This window comes from Myodes glareolus, chromosome 9 (genome assembly GCF_982192425.1).
Source record: "Myodes glareolus chromosome 9, mMyoGla1.1, whole genome shotgun sequence".
Taxonomy (NCBI): domain Eukaryota; kingdom Metazoa; phylum Chordata; class Mammalia; order Rodentia; family Cricetidae; genus Myodes; species Myodes glareolus.
Window position 1 is genome coordinate 101,066,577 of NC_142034.1, and position 13,778 is coordinate 101,080,354.

The 13,778-nt window shown below is 49.7% G+C and overlaps 1 protein-coding gene across 3 annotated transcripts in view; it reads left to right on the forward strand.

Annotated features, from left to right (window-relative positions):
• The first annotated feature begins 4,458 nt into the window (after positions 1-4,458).
• The window catches only part of Abat (4-aminobutyrate aminotransferase), a 97,242-nt gene continuing 87,922 nt past the window's right edge, over positions 4,459-13,778 (forward strand). For all 3 annotated transcript variants that reach the window (XM_087910819.1, XM_087910820.1, XM_087910818.1), the window contains exon 1: positions 4,459-4,614. The gene's annotated coding sequence lies outside the window, so the exon portion shown is untranslated. The remainder of the gene's footprint in view (positions 4,615-13,778) is intronic.

Here is a 13,778-nt window from a genome sequence, read left to right on the forward strand (position 1 = left end):
CATAACCATACTGATGAATATTTTGCATATCACCATAGAACCTTCATCTGGCGATGGATGGAGATAGAGACAGAGACCCACATTGGAACACTGGACTTAACTCCTTAGGTCCAAACGAGAAGCAGAAGGAAAGAGAACGTGAGCAAAGAAGGCAAGATCAGAGGGAACCTTCACAATTTTAGATCTTAAATCAGTTCTCTCTGCCTTCCCAGCACTGGGATTGCTGGCACACACTAGCGCTAGCACGCCTGGACCTTTGCTGTTGGTTGTTTTGTTTTCTGAGTCATGATTTCACTGTGGCAGCCTCAGCTGGCCTGAACTCGTGTAGACCAGGCTGGCTTGAATGCATAGAGATCCACCAGCCTCTGCCTCTGAAGTGCTGGGATTAACAGTATGTGTACCCTCACCTCCCTCTATCCCACTTTCTCCCAGCTGTGCCTGGATTTAAAAAAAAAAAAAAACAGGTTTTAGGGATTGAACTCAAGCCCTTCTGTTTTTGAGACAAGCCCTTTACTAACCAAGCCATGCCCCCAGACCCTTAGCTTTTTGAGTGTTTGCTGTGCAAAACACAGACCTGAAAAACAGACATGTCTTGATACTTGACTCCAGACAAGTTCTTCCAGGTCTCTGGGCCGCATTTTCTCCTTCTTAGGTGGGGTTGGGCTTGGGAATGGGGTGTGGCTATCTCTGATCAGAACCCAGGCTCCCTTTAAGCTTCCCACTCTCCACGATCTCCACCTGCCGACAGTTTTCTTCACAGGTGACCGTGTGAAGAAATTTGAGAATCGGCTTGCAAAGCACCTGCCCCTAAATACCCCTTTCCTCCTCTTTCTAGCTTAGCCAGCTAGAGAGCCGAAGCTTCGCTCCCTTGGGATCCCTAAGGTGGGAGCCACGGTGCCTTCAGACATAGCTGAGTGAAGACTAAAGCCACGGCCCATCCTCTGAGGCCTCAGCTCGGGAGGAGGAGAACTTTCTTTAGCAAAAGCACGTTGTAGCTGCTCAGCTCTGCCACGACAGCGCCACGACCACAGAGAAATGTGTAAAACTCTTCTCCTTCTCACTGAGAAGTTCTTTTCGTGTTGTTTTCATGGGTCTTTTTTTTTCCTTCCAGATTTTTCTCCAGTCATTTAAAATATAAAACCTAGGTTTAGTTCAGTTTCATCCAAAAACAGATGAGTCCTGGGCCTTTAATTCCAGCACTAAGCAATCTGAGACAGGAGGAACCGGAGTTCAAGGCCAACCTGGACTACATACTGAGACCCTGTCTAAAATAAATATTTCTTGATGCATTTGGTCCATGGGCTAGTTTGCCAATCTAGGCTTAGATGTTTGCTTTTCTATTTCTGTTTTTAAAGTTTTAATTATTTTTCTCAGCAGAGGAAGGTGTGTGTGTGTATGTGTGTGTGTGGTATGTGTGTGGTGTGTGTTTGTATGTGGTATGGTGTGTGTGTGGTGTGTGTGTGTGGTGTGGTATATGTGTGTGTGGTGTGTGTGTGGTGCATGTGTGTGGTGCGGGGGGTGTGTTTTGTGTGTGTGTGTGTGCGCGTGGTGTGTGTGTGGTGCATGTGTGTGGTGCGGGGGGTGTGTTTAGTGTGTGTGTGTGTGGTGTGTGTGTGGTGTGGTATATGTGTGTATGGTGAGTGTATGTGGTGTGTGTGTAGTGTGCGTGTGTGGTGTGTGTGTGGTGCATGTGTGGGGGGGGTGTTTAGTGTGTGTGTGTGTGTAACATTATATAATAATTAGGGATTAGTAAAGGAAGGCACGGTAGCATATGCTGGTAATCCCAGCACTCAAGAAGCTGAATCAGCAATCCTGAGTCAGGTCTAGTGGCTCAGCTCTTTAATCCCAGAACTGGGGAGGCAGAGACAGGTGGATCTGTGAGTTCAGGCCAGCCTGGTCTACAGAGTGAGTTTCAGGGCAGCCAGGGTTACATAGGGAGGCCCTATCACAAAATAAAATCAAATAAAATCTTACAGCTCATGCCTATAACCTCAGAACTCGTAAGACAGGCAGAGGATCAGAACTCCAAGGTCATCATTGTCTAAAATCAAGTCTGAGGCCAGCCTGAGATACATGAGATGTCCACTCCATAAAAGGAATATTTCCTACAATCTTAGCACCCAGGAATCTGAGGCAGGAGGATTGTCACAAGAATCTGAGGCCAGCTTGGGCTTTTTATCAAATTCTAGATCGGCATGGGCTATAATGTCAGATTCTGGGACAGTCTCAACATCACCCCCTGCTGCCTACTTGAAAAAAAAAACCCGACAAACACAAAATGAGAGACAGAGTTAAGAGACAGAATGGGTAAATAATACTCGTTAGCAGAAATAGATGTCTCTGCACATTGAAATTATGGATTATTCTAACTTTATTTGTTTTTCAAGTTGCTATTTTCTGTAGTTTGTTAACAGTACAACCCAGCCTGGTCTCAACTTCTGACAGTGCCAGGATTAAATGCCTGTACCACCACACCCGTCAGGTTTTAAAGTAGAAATATCCAATTTCACTCAAGAAAGGCTGAGATGGGCTGAACGAGCAATCCATGAGACTGTGCAATTCCTGGAAAGCTCACAGACACTGACGAGAGCAGAGCCATCTTGGGGGATGAAAAAAATTTCCATCATTTTACTTTAGCCTGCCTTCCTTTGGAAAGTATCCATTGGCTATTTGCTTTCTTTGGGCAGGTCTTGAGCAATAAAAGGATTATTGGAAGGCTTGGCTCTTAAGGAAAAATTGCTAGATTTACAACACAGCCTCCAGAAAATTCCTCAGGCAAAGTGACAAGATTAGCATACCAAAATAACTGGCTGGGCCTTCTGGGTTCCTAAGGGACTAAGGACCAGGACTTTCTTCCATCTGCTCCTTTCAATGATGCTAGTCATTGTTTCTTTTGGCTTCTCTTAGGGGTTGCAATAGATTGCTTATTTGAAGGAATTTTATTTATCATTTACTTCATGTCTGTCTTGATCCCTTTATTTCTAGGCTGTCAATCCAGGATTAATAAGAAGCTGCTTGGGTTCATGGAATCAAGTTAAGAGGGACCTCCAGGCTCTCTCTCCAAGAGTGGACGAGAACAAGACACCGTTGCCTGAGACAAGCTTAGAGATGGTCTTTGATTTCATTGCCCTCTGACCAGTTAACTTTAGAAAGTTGTAGGACCATAAGAAGTGATCAAGCAACTGTCCTCTAAACACACATCATCCCATCAAACTCGGAAGGACAATAGATCTTCCTTCCCTTAAAAGGGGTGGGGGGGGGACAGGCATGGTAGCCCAGCTTCTTCAAGCCCCTCGAAGTAGAGGCAGGAGGGTTTCTGTGAGTTTCTGTTCTTCATAGCAAATTTCAGGATGGTGTGGAGGGAGAGGGTGCGGAAGGTATGTGGCACATGCCTTTAATCCCAGCACTGGGGAGACAGAGGTGAGCAGATCTCTGTGAGTTGGAGGGGGGCCAGAATGGTCTACACAGTGGGTTCCATGACAGACAGGGCTATGTAGAGAGACTCTGTCAGAGAGAGAGAGAGAGAGAGAGAGAGAGAGAGAGAGAGAGAGAGAGAGAGATGAAACAAGAAAGAAAGAAAAGGAGAAGGGGGACGGAGTTGGCCCAGCAGTTAAGAGCCCATACTGCTCCGGCAAGAGCCCTGAGTTCCCTTCCCAGCACCTAACTCTGTTAGTTCTTAACCCTCTGCAACTCCAGTTCCAGGGAATCCCAGGACCTCCAACAGCCTCTTCGAGTACCCATACAGACATACACAGACAGACAGATGATTAAAATAAAATAAATCTTATTTTTCATGAGAGAAAAGGTATGGGACTATCACTCATCTCCGTTTTAACTAGTTTTCACACCGAATTTTCAATTTTCTGAACACCTAAAAGAGATACAACCAATACTGTCTCCCTTTATCATTAAGGAAATGAGGAAAGAGACAGGAAGAGACCTGCCCTGAGTCTGACTCCCAGGTTTAGCGCTCCTCTCATGCCCTGCGGTGCACCACTGATAGACCAGAGGTGGCACAGAAGGCTGAGGGCACCGCCGACAGGTACTTCAGCCCTCCCTCTGTTTCAGGGCCCGGATTCTCAGGTTCCAGAGACCAGCTGCGCAGCACTGGGAGAAGGGGGTGGGGCAGCTACATTCACCAGCAGCCCCCAGGATCTTAAAACAGTGATGTGAGGTTGGGGTACAAAGAAGATTCACGTTAAATTAGTCTGCAAAGCCGCCCCCGCCTGTAAGGAAACGACCCCTAACCTCCATCAGACTTGCCGGGGAAACCCTACGGCTGCCTCTCCCCTAGCCCCTGGCTCCGGCCCTCGCAGCCCTCCTCCAAGACCCCCAGGCGCATCCTACCCGCGGAGGTCGGACTCTGCCCCCTCCTCGCCTTCTCCCTCCCCCCCGGGGGCGGTGGCCCATGGCGGGCGCTCCCATTGGCTGTGGCGCAAGCAAGGACTGGAGGTGGCGGTGCTGATTGGCCAGGGCGCCTCGGCGGAGCTTGGGAGCCTGGCGAGTCGCTGGGGGAAACCGAGCAGACGCCTAGAGCAGCCCGGAGCATTGGAAGGTGATCGCGCTAGTCGGACTCGCGGATCGCAGCCTGTAGATCGCGGCCGGGGCCTGGAGGTAAGAGTGACGCGTCCCGGCGCGCGTGGCCGACCCTTCCAAGGGAAGCCCTGCACCCGGGAAGCCAGAGTCCGGCATCTTCTTCTAGAATCTGGGCCCTCCATCCAACCAGGACGCGGGCTTCTACTCCGAAGGAAAAGGGTCTCCCACTCCCCAGGCCCCAGGAAGCAAGACAGCTTCATGTAACCTTCAGAAATGGGGCCGTTCATCCTGGTCGCTGACTGGAGGAGAAAATCCCTCCCCTGTTTAACCCTTGGAATAGAATGCTGCTCCCTCAAGTGGAGCCCTGCCTCCCCAGATATCTAGATCCTCTACCATCTCCTCCCATTCCTAAGAAACTAAGTTAGGGTCTCTTGCTTCTCTTCCATTCCTGTCTCCTTGGGATGTTGAGGTCATAGCTCGTATTGCAGGGTCCTCTCCCTCCCCGACTGGGAAAGTCCTGGAGAATAGACCCTCCCCTTCAACAAGGACATCCCGGGCCAAATCACCTGCATGCCTACCCCAGGAGCTAGGTTATGATTTCTAAAGACAAATGAATTCTCTCCCATCCCTATGAAGACCCTTCTCCACCATTAGGAGAGGCCACATATCCTGTCCTCAAAAAAAAGCTTTTAGGGGCCTGCTTTCAGTGGAAGGGGAGAGACTTTTACACCTCAAACAGGCATTTTACACCCCATACACATTCCTGGCCAGGTGACCCATCCTCCATAATCTTTTCACCGAAATCCCACCCTATTAACACTGCCACCCTCCCATCCTTTCCCACCCCACTCCAACTCCATTCCCACACCTTCTGGTCCCTCCTGATCATCCATCCTTGAACCTTCCTCAACCCAATGACTAAAGACCAAAAGAGGCTTCATAAAACTGGAGCCCTTGAAACTACCCCAGGCCTAGAGCTCCTTTCAGGAACCCTCAACCAGCAGGCACCCCCTCAACCAGCAGGCACCCTACCACCACCACCTCCATCAGCACAAACAGAAAGGGCTGTTACTCAGGGCTACCCTCCAGAGGCAGGTCTCTCCACTCCTGGACAAAGGGGAATCAACATAGAGAAGGACTGTAGGCCCACTCCAAGGGTCCCCTGTTTGCTTCCTGGGCTGCCCGATCAACTCCAATGGCCGTTACCCGATGGAATTCCCTGGGCCTTAGGCCAAGAAAAGGATGCTGCTAGGCTTGTCCATTGGTCTGGAGACAGTGTTGGCTTAGCCGTAAGGCTTCCTCACAATAACCTAGTTTGGTGGGGGCAGATCAGGAGATGGTAAAGCAATGAACTGGGTTGTTTCTGGATCTGGGCACGGTGATACAGAATGGGGAGAAATGTGTTTCCAGGAGGCCAGGGGTCAACTCTGAGAGGGACAAATGGCCCTGGCTGAGGTCCTAAAATGTGAAAGAGTACCTGGCTTAAGACTGACTGTTTGTTTGGTAGTTGAACAAACTGAGAGAAAGGGACTTGCTCAAGGTGACCCAGCCGGTCACAGACAAAACCAGCAAAGCTCCCACAGGGACCCTGGGGCTCCCCAGCACTAGCTCCAGTCGTTATGCGCACAGCCCCCATGTCCCCACTCGTCATGGGAAGCAGGAACACTGAGAAAGTCAGCTCAGAAGGAGCCGAGCTTGTAGAACGCCTGTCACCACTCCACGGGCTCCTGACGGAAGCCGTTCCTGGGGGTCTTACAGATTTCTGCCTTGCACCTGCTGCCGAACAAAGCATGCTGAAATCAAGACCAACTCAGTAGGAGGATGTTAGCAGTTACGATAGGGCCAAGGCCACTGCTAGAGCCAAGGCCACTGTGCAGACCTCAGCTGCACCCTCAAGAAGGGTGTCTGAGGAAGTTGCACCCTTTTCCTCGCTGTCCCTGCTCATTCTCTCTGGTTCCCATCCTCTGCAGCAATGGCTTGTCCCTGCTCAGAGTCCTACACCCTTTCCTGGCACATGGGTGGTTCTCCGAGACCCTTCGGAGGGGTGAGCAGTAGTAGATGGGAGAGTCTGAGGTCGCAGCTCTCTATTCTTCCCTCAGCTGGAGGGGAGCTATCTGACTTCAAGGGAGAGCCAAGAGCAGAGTTCAAGGTGAAAGGGCAGAGGTGAGAGTGTTGGCTTCCACCTGCTATTTGGTGTTTAATCTTGGGAAGATTTTTTTCCTTCCTTCCTTCCTTCCTTCCTTCCTTCCTTCCTTCCTTCCTCCCTCCCTCCCTCCCTCCCTCCCTTCCTCCCCTCTCCCCCTCCCTTCCTCCCTTCCTTCCTTGGCGGTCTCAAGTAGGACAGGCTAGCCTCCACCTTCCTGCATAGTAGAAGATGACCTTGAACTCCTAATACTTCTGCCTCCACCTGAATGCTAGGGTCATACCTGGTTTCCTTGCAATGCTGACTGGGGCGAAGGGTTTGGTCCATGCTGGGCAGCTAACCGACTGAGTGATGTCCATTGACCTTTGGGAAAGCCCTTCTTTCTCTGTTACTTATCCCTTGGGTGAAATGAGTTAATCCTCAAAGGAAATAGCACAGCTAGTAGGTAGAAACAGTGGCCACCATTTCGACTGCAAAGTCAACTCAAACTAATAGAACACGGCGGTGATGCTTCTAGATGCGCCTAGGAACCTCCGTTGCAGACAGTGCACAGAACAAAGGTAACAGACAAGCGGGGGCCGTCGGAGATGAATGAGCATTTAGGGAAACGGAACAGCGTATAGAATGGACCACAGACCTTAAAGTCAGTCGGAACCTAGGGTCAGCCGTTCATTAGCTTCTTCTGGGGGAGCATGAGCCTATCAATGACTTCCATGAGCCTCCATTCTTTGTCCTTAGCCTGTGGGGGTGGGCATCAGGTGAGGGACAGCCTGGATCAAGGTTTCTGATTCTTAGCACCACAGGCATTTAAGTTGGGCGATTCTCGGCTGTGAGTTTTATCTCCTTCCTTGTGTTCTGTACACTAGAAGCCAGTAACACTACCTCAGTTGATGGAAAATATCTCCTGGTAGGATAGGGAGGTGGCTTAGTGGGTATAATGTCTGCTATGTAAGCATGAGTTGAATCCCTAGAACCCACATAAGAGCCAGGCCGGACAGCTAGGGGACGGAGACAGGTAAATCCCTAGTCAGCTAGTCTTGACGGTCAGTGAGAGACCCTATCACAGAGAATGAGGTGAGTAGCTGTAAGATGCCTGGCCTCTACACATGTGTGCATGAGAGAGCACAACCACACATACACACAAGTGCACATATACACCGCACACACATACACACATGCATGCACACACGTGCCTCCAGGAAATCACATGTCAGGCAGAGGACAAAATCCTCCTCCTCCTGCATTGAGAATGAGTGGCCTAGTGTGACTTCAGACATGGTTGGTGCTTGAGCTGAACCGCCTCGCCATCGCACCCGTCCTTCGCTGTGGTGTCTTCCTGATGGGAGGGTGGGGAAGGTTCGGCTACCTCCAGACATCACTGACATTTTAGGCTCACTCCTTTCAGCAGAACTTTGCCATTCACAGAGCACCATCAGGCTTCCCATTTTATAGACCGTGGAGATGAAAAGTGTCGTGTGAGACCATCATCCCTTTCCCCCACAGAGGCCAAAGAAATGCTCAAGGAGCAAGCGCTAGAAATGTATTGCAGTTCTTTCTTTATGTGGGAAGGGCTCTTTATGTGCACGTTGAGGTCAGAGGATAGCTATCTTAGGGTTGGTCCTTTCCTTCTATCCCTGAGTCCCGGGATGAAAGTCCGGTCTTTAGTCTTGGCAGCAAAGGCCTTCACCTACTTTCTGAGCCTGGACCACAGTTTTGAGACCATCTCGTTCTAGAGGCTTTCTCAGAAGCACATGAGGCTCTGTCTCGTACAATTTAAACTCCAGGGAGACCCAGCAGCCTAGCACCCCTGGATGTGCTCCAGCAATGTCCCCACATGTATGCAGGTGACATAGGAACGCCCGCTTGTCATTACAGTGTGGGAAGGGGCAGCATTCTGGTGTGATCCGATGGAGAAAGGAATAGCCTTTGTAGAAGAATGAGATAGGTTAGGCCCCAAGTCTGGAAAGGTCTCAGAGGCGTATAATTCAGTGAAACAGAATCACTGGGTCATTACAGAAATGCACAAGAACATGAGTAGTGGTGACTATTGATGACTCCGTGGATGGAAGGGCTTGTCACAAAGCTAATGACCTGAATTCCAGCCCCAGGACCCACGTGGTGAAGGAGAGCAATGACTCCTAAGAAGTGGTCCTCTGGCTTCCACAAGAATACTATGACAAATACAGACAAATAAATGTGTTTAGGAATCATGGGGGAAAAAATGGTCCAGCAGTGGAGGCACACATCTTTAATCCCAGCACTCAGGAGGCAGGGGCAAGAAGATCTCTGTGAGTTCGAGGTCAGCCCTGGTCTACATAGCAAGTTCCAAGACAGCCAGGACTACACAGAACAACTCTGTCTTGGAAAACAAAACAAAGCAAAACAAAAAAGGTAAAAAGTAAGAAAATGAATCACCATTTTAGTACATTAGCTTCTCATCAGAGTGATAGAAAGAAAACTGATAGGGAGGTGATTCCCAAAAGGAGACACACTGTGTGTGTAGGGGGAAGGGACACACTGAGTGTGTCAGGGGAAAGGGGACACACTGTGTGTGTCAGGGGAAGGGACACACTGAGTGTGTCAGGGGAAAGGGGACACACTGTGTGTGTAGGGGGAAGGGACACACTGAGTGTGTCAGGGGAAAGGGGACACATTGTGTGTGTCAGGGGAAGGGACACACTGAGTGTGTCAGGGGAAAGGGGACACACTGTGTGTGTAGGGGGAAGGGACACACTGTGTGTGTCAGGGAAAGGGGACACACTGTGTGTGTCAGGAGAAGGGACACACTGAGTGTGTCAGGGGAAAGGGGACACACTGTGTCTGTCAGGGGGAAGGGAACACACTGAGTGTGTCAGGGGAAGAGGACACACTGTGTGTGTCAGGGGAAGGGACACACTGAGTGTGTCAGGGGAAAGGGGACACACTGTGTGTGTCAGGGGGAAGGGAACACACTGAGTGTGTCAGGGGAAGAGGACACACTGTGTGTGTCAGGGGAAGGGACACACTGAGTGTGTCAGGGGAAAGGAGACACACTGTGTGTGTCAGGGGGAAGGGAACACACTGAGTGTGTTCAGGGGGAAGGGGGGCACACTGAGTGTTTGAGGGAAGGGGACACATTGAGTGTGTTCAGGGGGAAGGGGACACACTGAGTGTGTCAGGGGAAGAGGACACACTGTGTGTGTCAGGGGAAGGGACACACTGAGTGTGTCAGGGGAAAGGAGACACACTGTGTGTGTCAGGGGGAAGGGAACACACTGAGTGTGTTCAGGGGGAAGGGGGGCACACTGAGTGTTTGAGGGAAGGGGACACATTGAGTGTGTTCAGGGGGAAGGGGACACACTGTGTGTGTTCAGGGGAGAGGAGAAGGAGCCGCAGCAGCTTCTGTTACTTGAGGAAACAAAGCCCAGAGACTGATCCTCATGCAAACTTGAAGTTGCCAATGGCAGAAACTCAGAGCTTCTGAGCTTCCGGAGAGTTGTGAGGCTAAGAAACAGGAATCAGAGACTTCATCTGTGCTGGCTGAGTGTGCCGATGTGCGTCTGTGCCGGCTGAGTGTGCCAATGTGCGTTTTCACCTGCCTGCTTGTGAAGCTGGGCTTCTCTTGGCAGCCACTCTGATCTCTCGGAGCCTTGTTACCCCATCCTTACATACGGTGTTAGTAAGAAGGAAAAAGAAAAGGGAAAGGAAAAACAGCAGTAGAATTAAGAGCTGGGGCAGCAGCAGAAGCGACCTGACTGGGTTAGTGTGAGGATTCACGGGAAGCTTGTGTTTCAACCCTCGGTTAATCGCCAGTACTTGATTTATGTGGCCACAGCCTCTCTCATCTCTTTTCCCCTCTGCTTGCTCGTCCCCTGGCTGGAGACAGATGACAAAAGCCTCATAAATGACAACTAGGGAGCCTGAGGCCTGCAAGAATGCTCAGCAGACTGGATTGATAGCCCCCTGCACCACCATGCCTGACAGTGTTCTCAGCTGAAAGTTAGGGGAGGACGGAGGGGAGCCGGGTTCCAGTTCCTGCTCCCAGTCCCTCCTCCTGTGCCTGACTCGCCTGGCTTCCTCTAACACTCCACGCTACACGCTCAAAGAGTGGCCTCTAATTACACATTCCCTCAGTAATTCCACTTTCCAAGGGCGGATTGTCCTTCAAAAGCTGTTTCAAGATCCATCTTATTTTCTTTTCCTTCTTTCTCCTCTGCTCCCCTCTTCTCTCCTATCCACTTCCCTCCCCTCTCCTTTTCCTCTCCTTACTTCCTTCCCCCTACCCCTTAGCCTTACTATTGGCCCAGGCTAACCTGGTTCTCTCTGTGTAGCCCAGATTGGACATTTAAGATGTAGCTTTGGCTAGTCCCAAACTCAGGACAGTCCTCCGGCCTCAGTTGGTGACTTTGGCATCTTTTTGGGGACATTTTCCTTTAACCCTGCTCTACCCTAAGTCAGCAAACCATTTCTCCCTCCACCCACATCCCGGTCTCCTTTGGTACCTTCCCTGTCGCTGGATTTTCTCCTCTTTGTTAATGCTGTAGCAGGCGGAGCTTGCAACTGCCTTGTTTGTGCCCGTGTCCCGAACACACTTCCCAGTTTCTAGCAGCAAGAAACATTGATTGAATGACTCTCTGCATTAGGAAATTTATTTGTATTTTATGTGTAGGAATGTTTTTTGCCTACGTGTACGTATGTATACACTATGTGCAATACTGGTGCCTAAGCACGGCAAAGGGAGGCACCAATGAATGCCTTGGATGGACCATTGTAAGTAGCCCTGTGGGTGCGGAGACTCCAAAGCAGGTCCTCATCAAGAGCAGCAAGTGCTCTTAACCAGGGAGCCATCTCTCCAGCAGCTGGAGTGTAGCCTGAATCTGTGCGTTTTTGACTGTGAGAAAATGGACATCACATAAAATTACATGTTTAAAACACTCTGAAGAGTACAGCTCTGTGACATTACGTACACGGACAATGGTACGCTCCCACCGCCACTATCTAATTTTAAGATATCTTCATCACCCTACAAGAAGATTAAGTGGTCAGTCCTCATGCCTTGGCTCCCAGTCTCTGGATTTGTGTCTTAGTTAGGGTTTCTATCGCTGTGAAGAGACACCATGAACACGGCAACTCTTATAAAGGAAAACATTTCATCGAAGTGGCAGCTCACAGTTCAGAGGTTCAGTCCTTTATCTTCATGGCAGGGAGCATGGCAGCGTGCAGGCAGCCATAGTGCTGGAGGGAGAGCTGAGGGTCCTACATCTTGCAGGCAACAGGAAGACAAGTGAGAAACTGGGCAGCAGTATCCTGAGCATCTGAGACCTCCAAGCCCAATAACCAACAAAGCCACACCTCCTAATAGTGCCACTCCCCATGAGATTATGGGGGCCAATTACATTCAAGCTTACCACAATTTGCCTATCCCAAATTCATCAATGGACCCACATGCTGTGACCTGTTGTGCTTTAGCTTCTCCTTGAGTTTTCATACAACAGTACTTCTTCCCTTTTTAGGAGAGAATAATATTCCATTATATAGGTTGATCATGATTAACTCCTCCATTTGTCAGTCAATAGGTGTGAGTTTCTAACTTGCCTACTTATGAACATACACGTGCAGGTGATGGCTTAAAGACTTGCGTTTGAGCCGTGAGTGAGGCTCATTTGGTACAGTGCTTGCCTAGCATGCATGAAGCTCCGGCTTTAAAGTCAGCCTCAGTTATAAATGAGTTTGAAGGCTGATGGACTTTAGAGAAACCCTGTCTTTAAAGGGGGAGGGGGTTAGCATTTGCCAGGGAGCGGCTTAGTGGGTAAACGGCCTTTCTAGAAAGCATGAGGACTGGAATTTGAATCTCCAGAACCTATATAAAAATCAGGCAGACTTGCTGGCCACTTGTAATCCCAGACTCTGGAGACAGAGACAGGGGTAGAACAAACTAGCTGGCAAAAAGACACCCATGCACTTTAGGCTTGTACATGCATGCATGTGTGTGCACCCGTGTGTGCGCGCGCGCACACACACACACACACACACACACACACACAGTGTGGTGCTGACTCCCCCATTTAACCTTCTGAGGAACTATCAGCCTGTCTCACAGTAACACTGTTTACATTCCCACCAGCAATGTGTGAGGGTTCCAGTGTCCCTGCATCCTGAGCCAGTTACTGTCTTCAGCCTGTCCTTGCAGCCTTTCTAGAGAGTGTGATGTGGCTACATTGTTGTTTTGACCTCTATTTCAGTAGCCACTCACACTGTGACATGAGTATCCACTCAGGGGCTTGCTCCTCTGTGTCTCTTCCAGCCCTTTTTCCACTTCTTAAAGAAATACAGGCTGGATAGGGTGGCACACATCTTTAATTCCAGCGCTCGGGAGGAAGAGGCAGGTGGATCTTAGTCCAAGACTAGCCTGGTCTAATAGAGAACTCCAAGCCAGCCTTGGCTACTTTGTGAGTAGTCTCATTAAACCAAAATCTGAGCAAAACAACAACAACAAAAAAAAAACAAATTTTATTCCATTTCCTTATTAGGGAGAACCCGTGTTCTGTGATGCAGTTGTGGAGGTTAGAGGACAGTTTTCAGTAATTGGTTCTCTCCTTCCCCCATGCGAGTTCTGGGGAACAAACTCAGGTCGTCAGGCTTGGTGGCAGGTGTCCACATTGGATCATCTGGATGTCCCTCATCCCCTATGCCTGTTTTTAAACGGGGCTTGTCTTTTTATATTAAAGTTGTGAATAATTGAAGTCGGTTGGTCGACTGATTGCTGCATGCGTGCATGAGTGCACATGTGTGTGTGTAAGCGTGTGTAGGCATGAGCATGCCACAGTGCTTATGTGGAGATCAGAAGAAATCTTTCTGAAGTTAGTTCTCTCCTCTCTCTGTGTTCCAGGGGTTGAACTCAGGCTGTCAGGCTTGGCATCAAGCAACGTTACCCACTGAGCCATTTTGCTGGCCCATGAAATTGTGATCTGTGTCACTATTTCCTGGTTCGTTTAAACTTGCCCAGTTCCTGTACAGATCAGGAACTGTCTGTGACCTTGGAGTACAGGTGACTTCTTAAATAGTTCCTGCCCAGGAGGAACCCACTGTCTAAAGCACCTCAGCAGCCTCAGCACTGCTG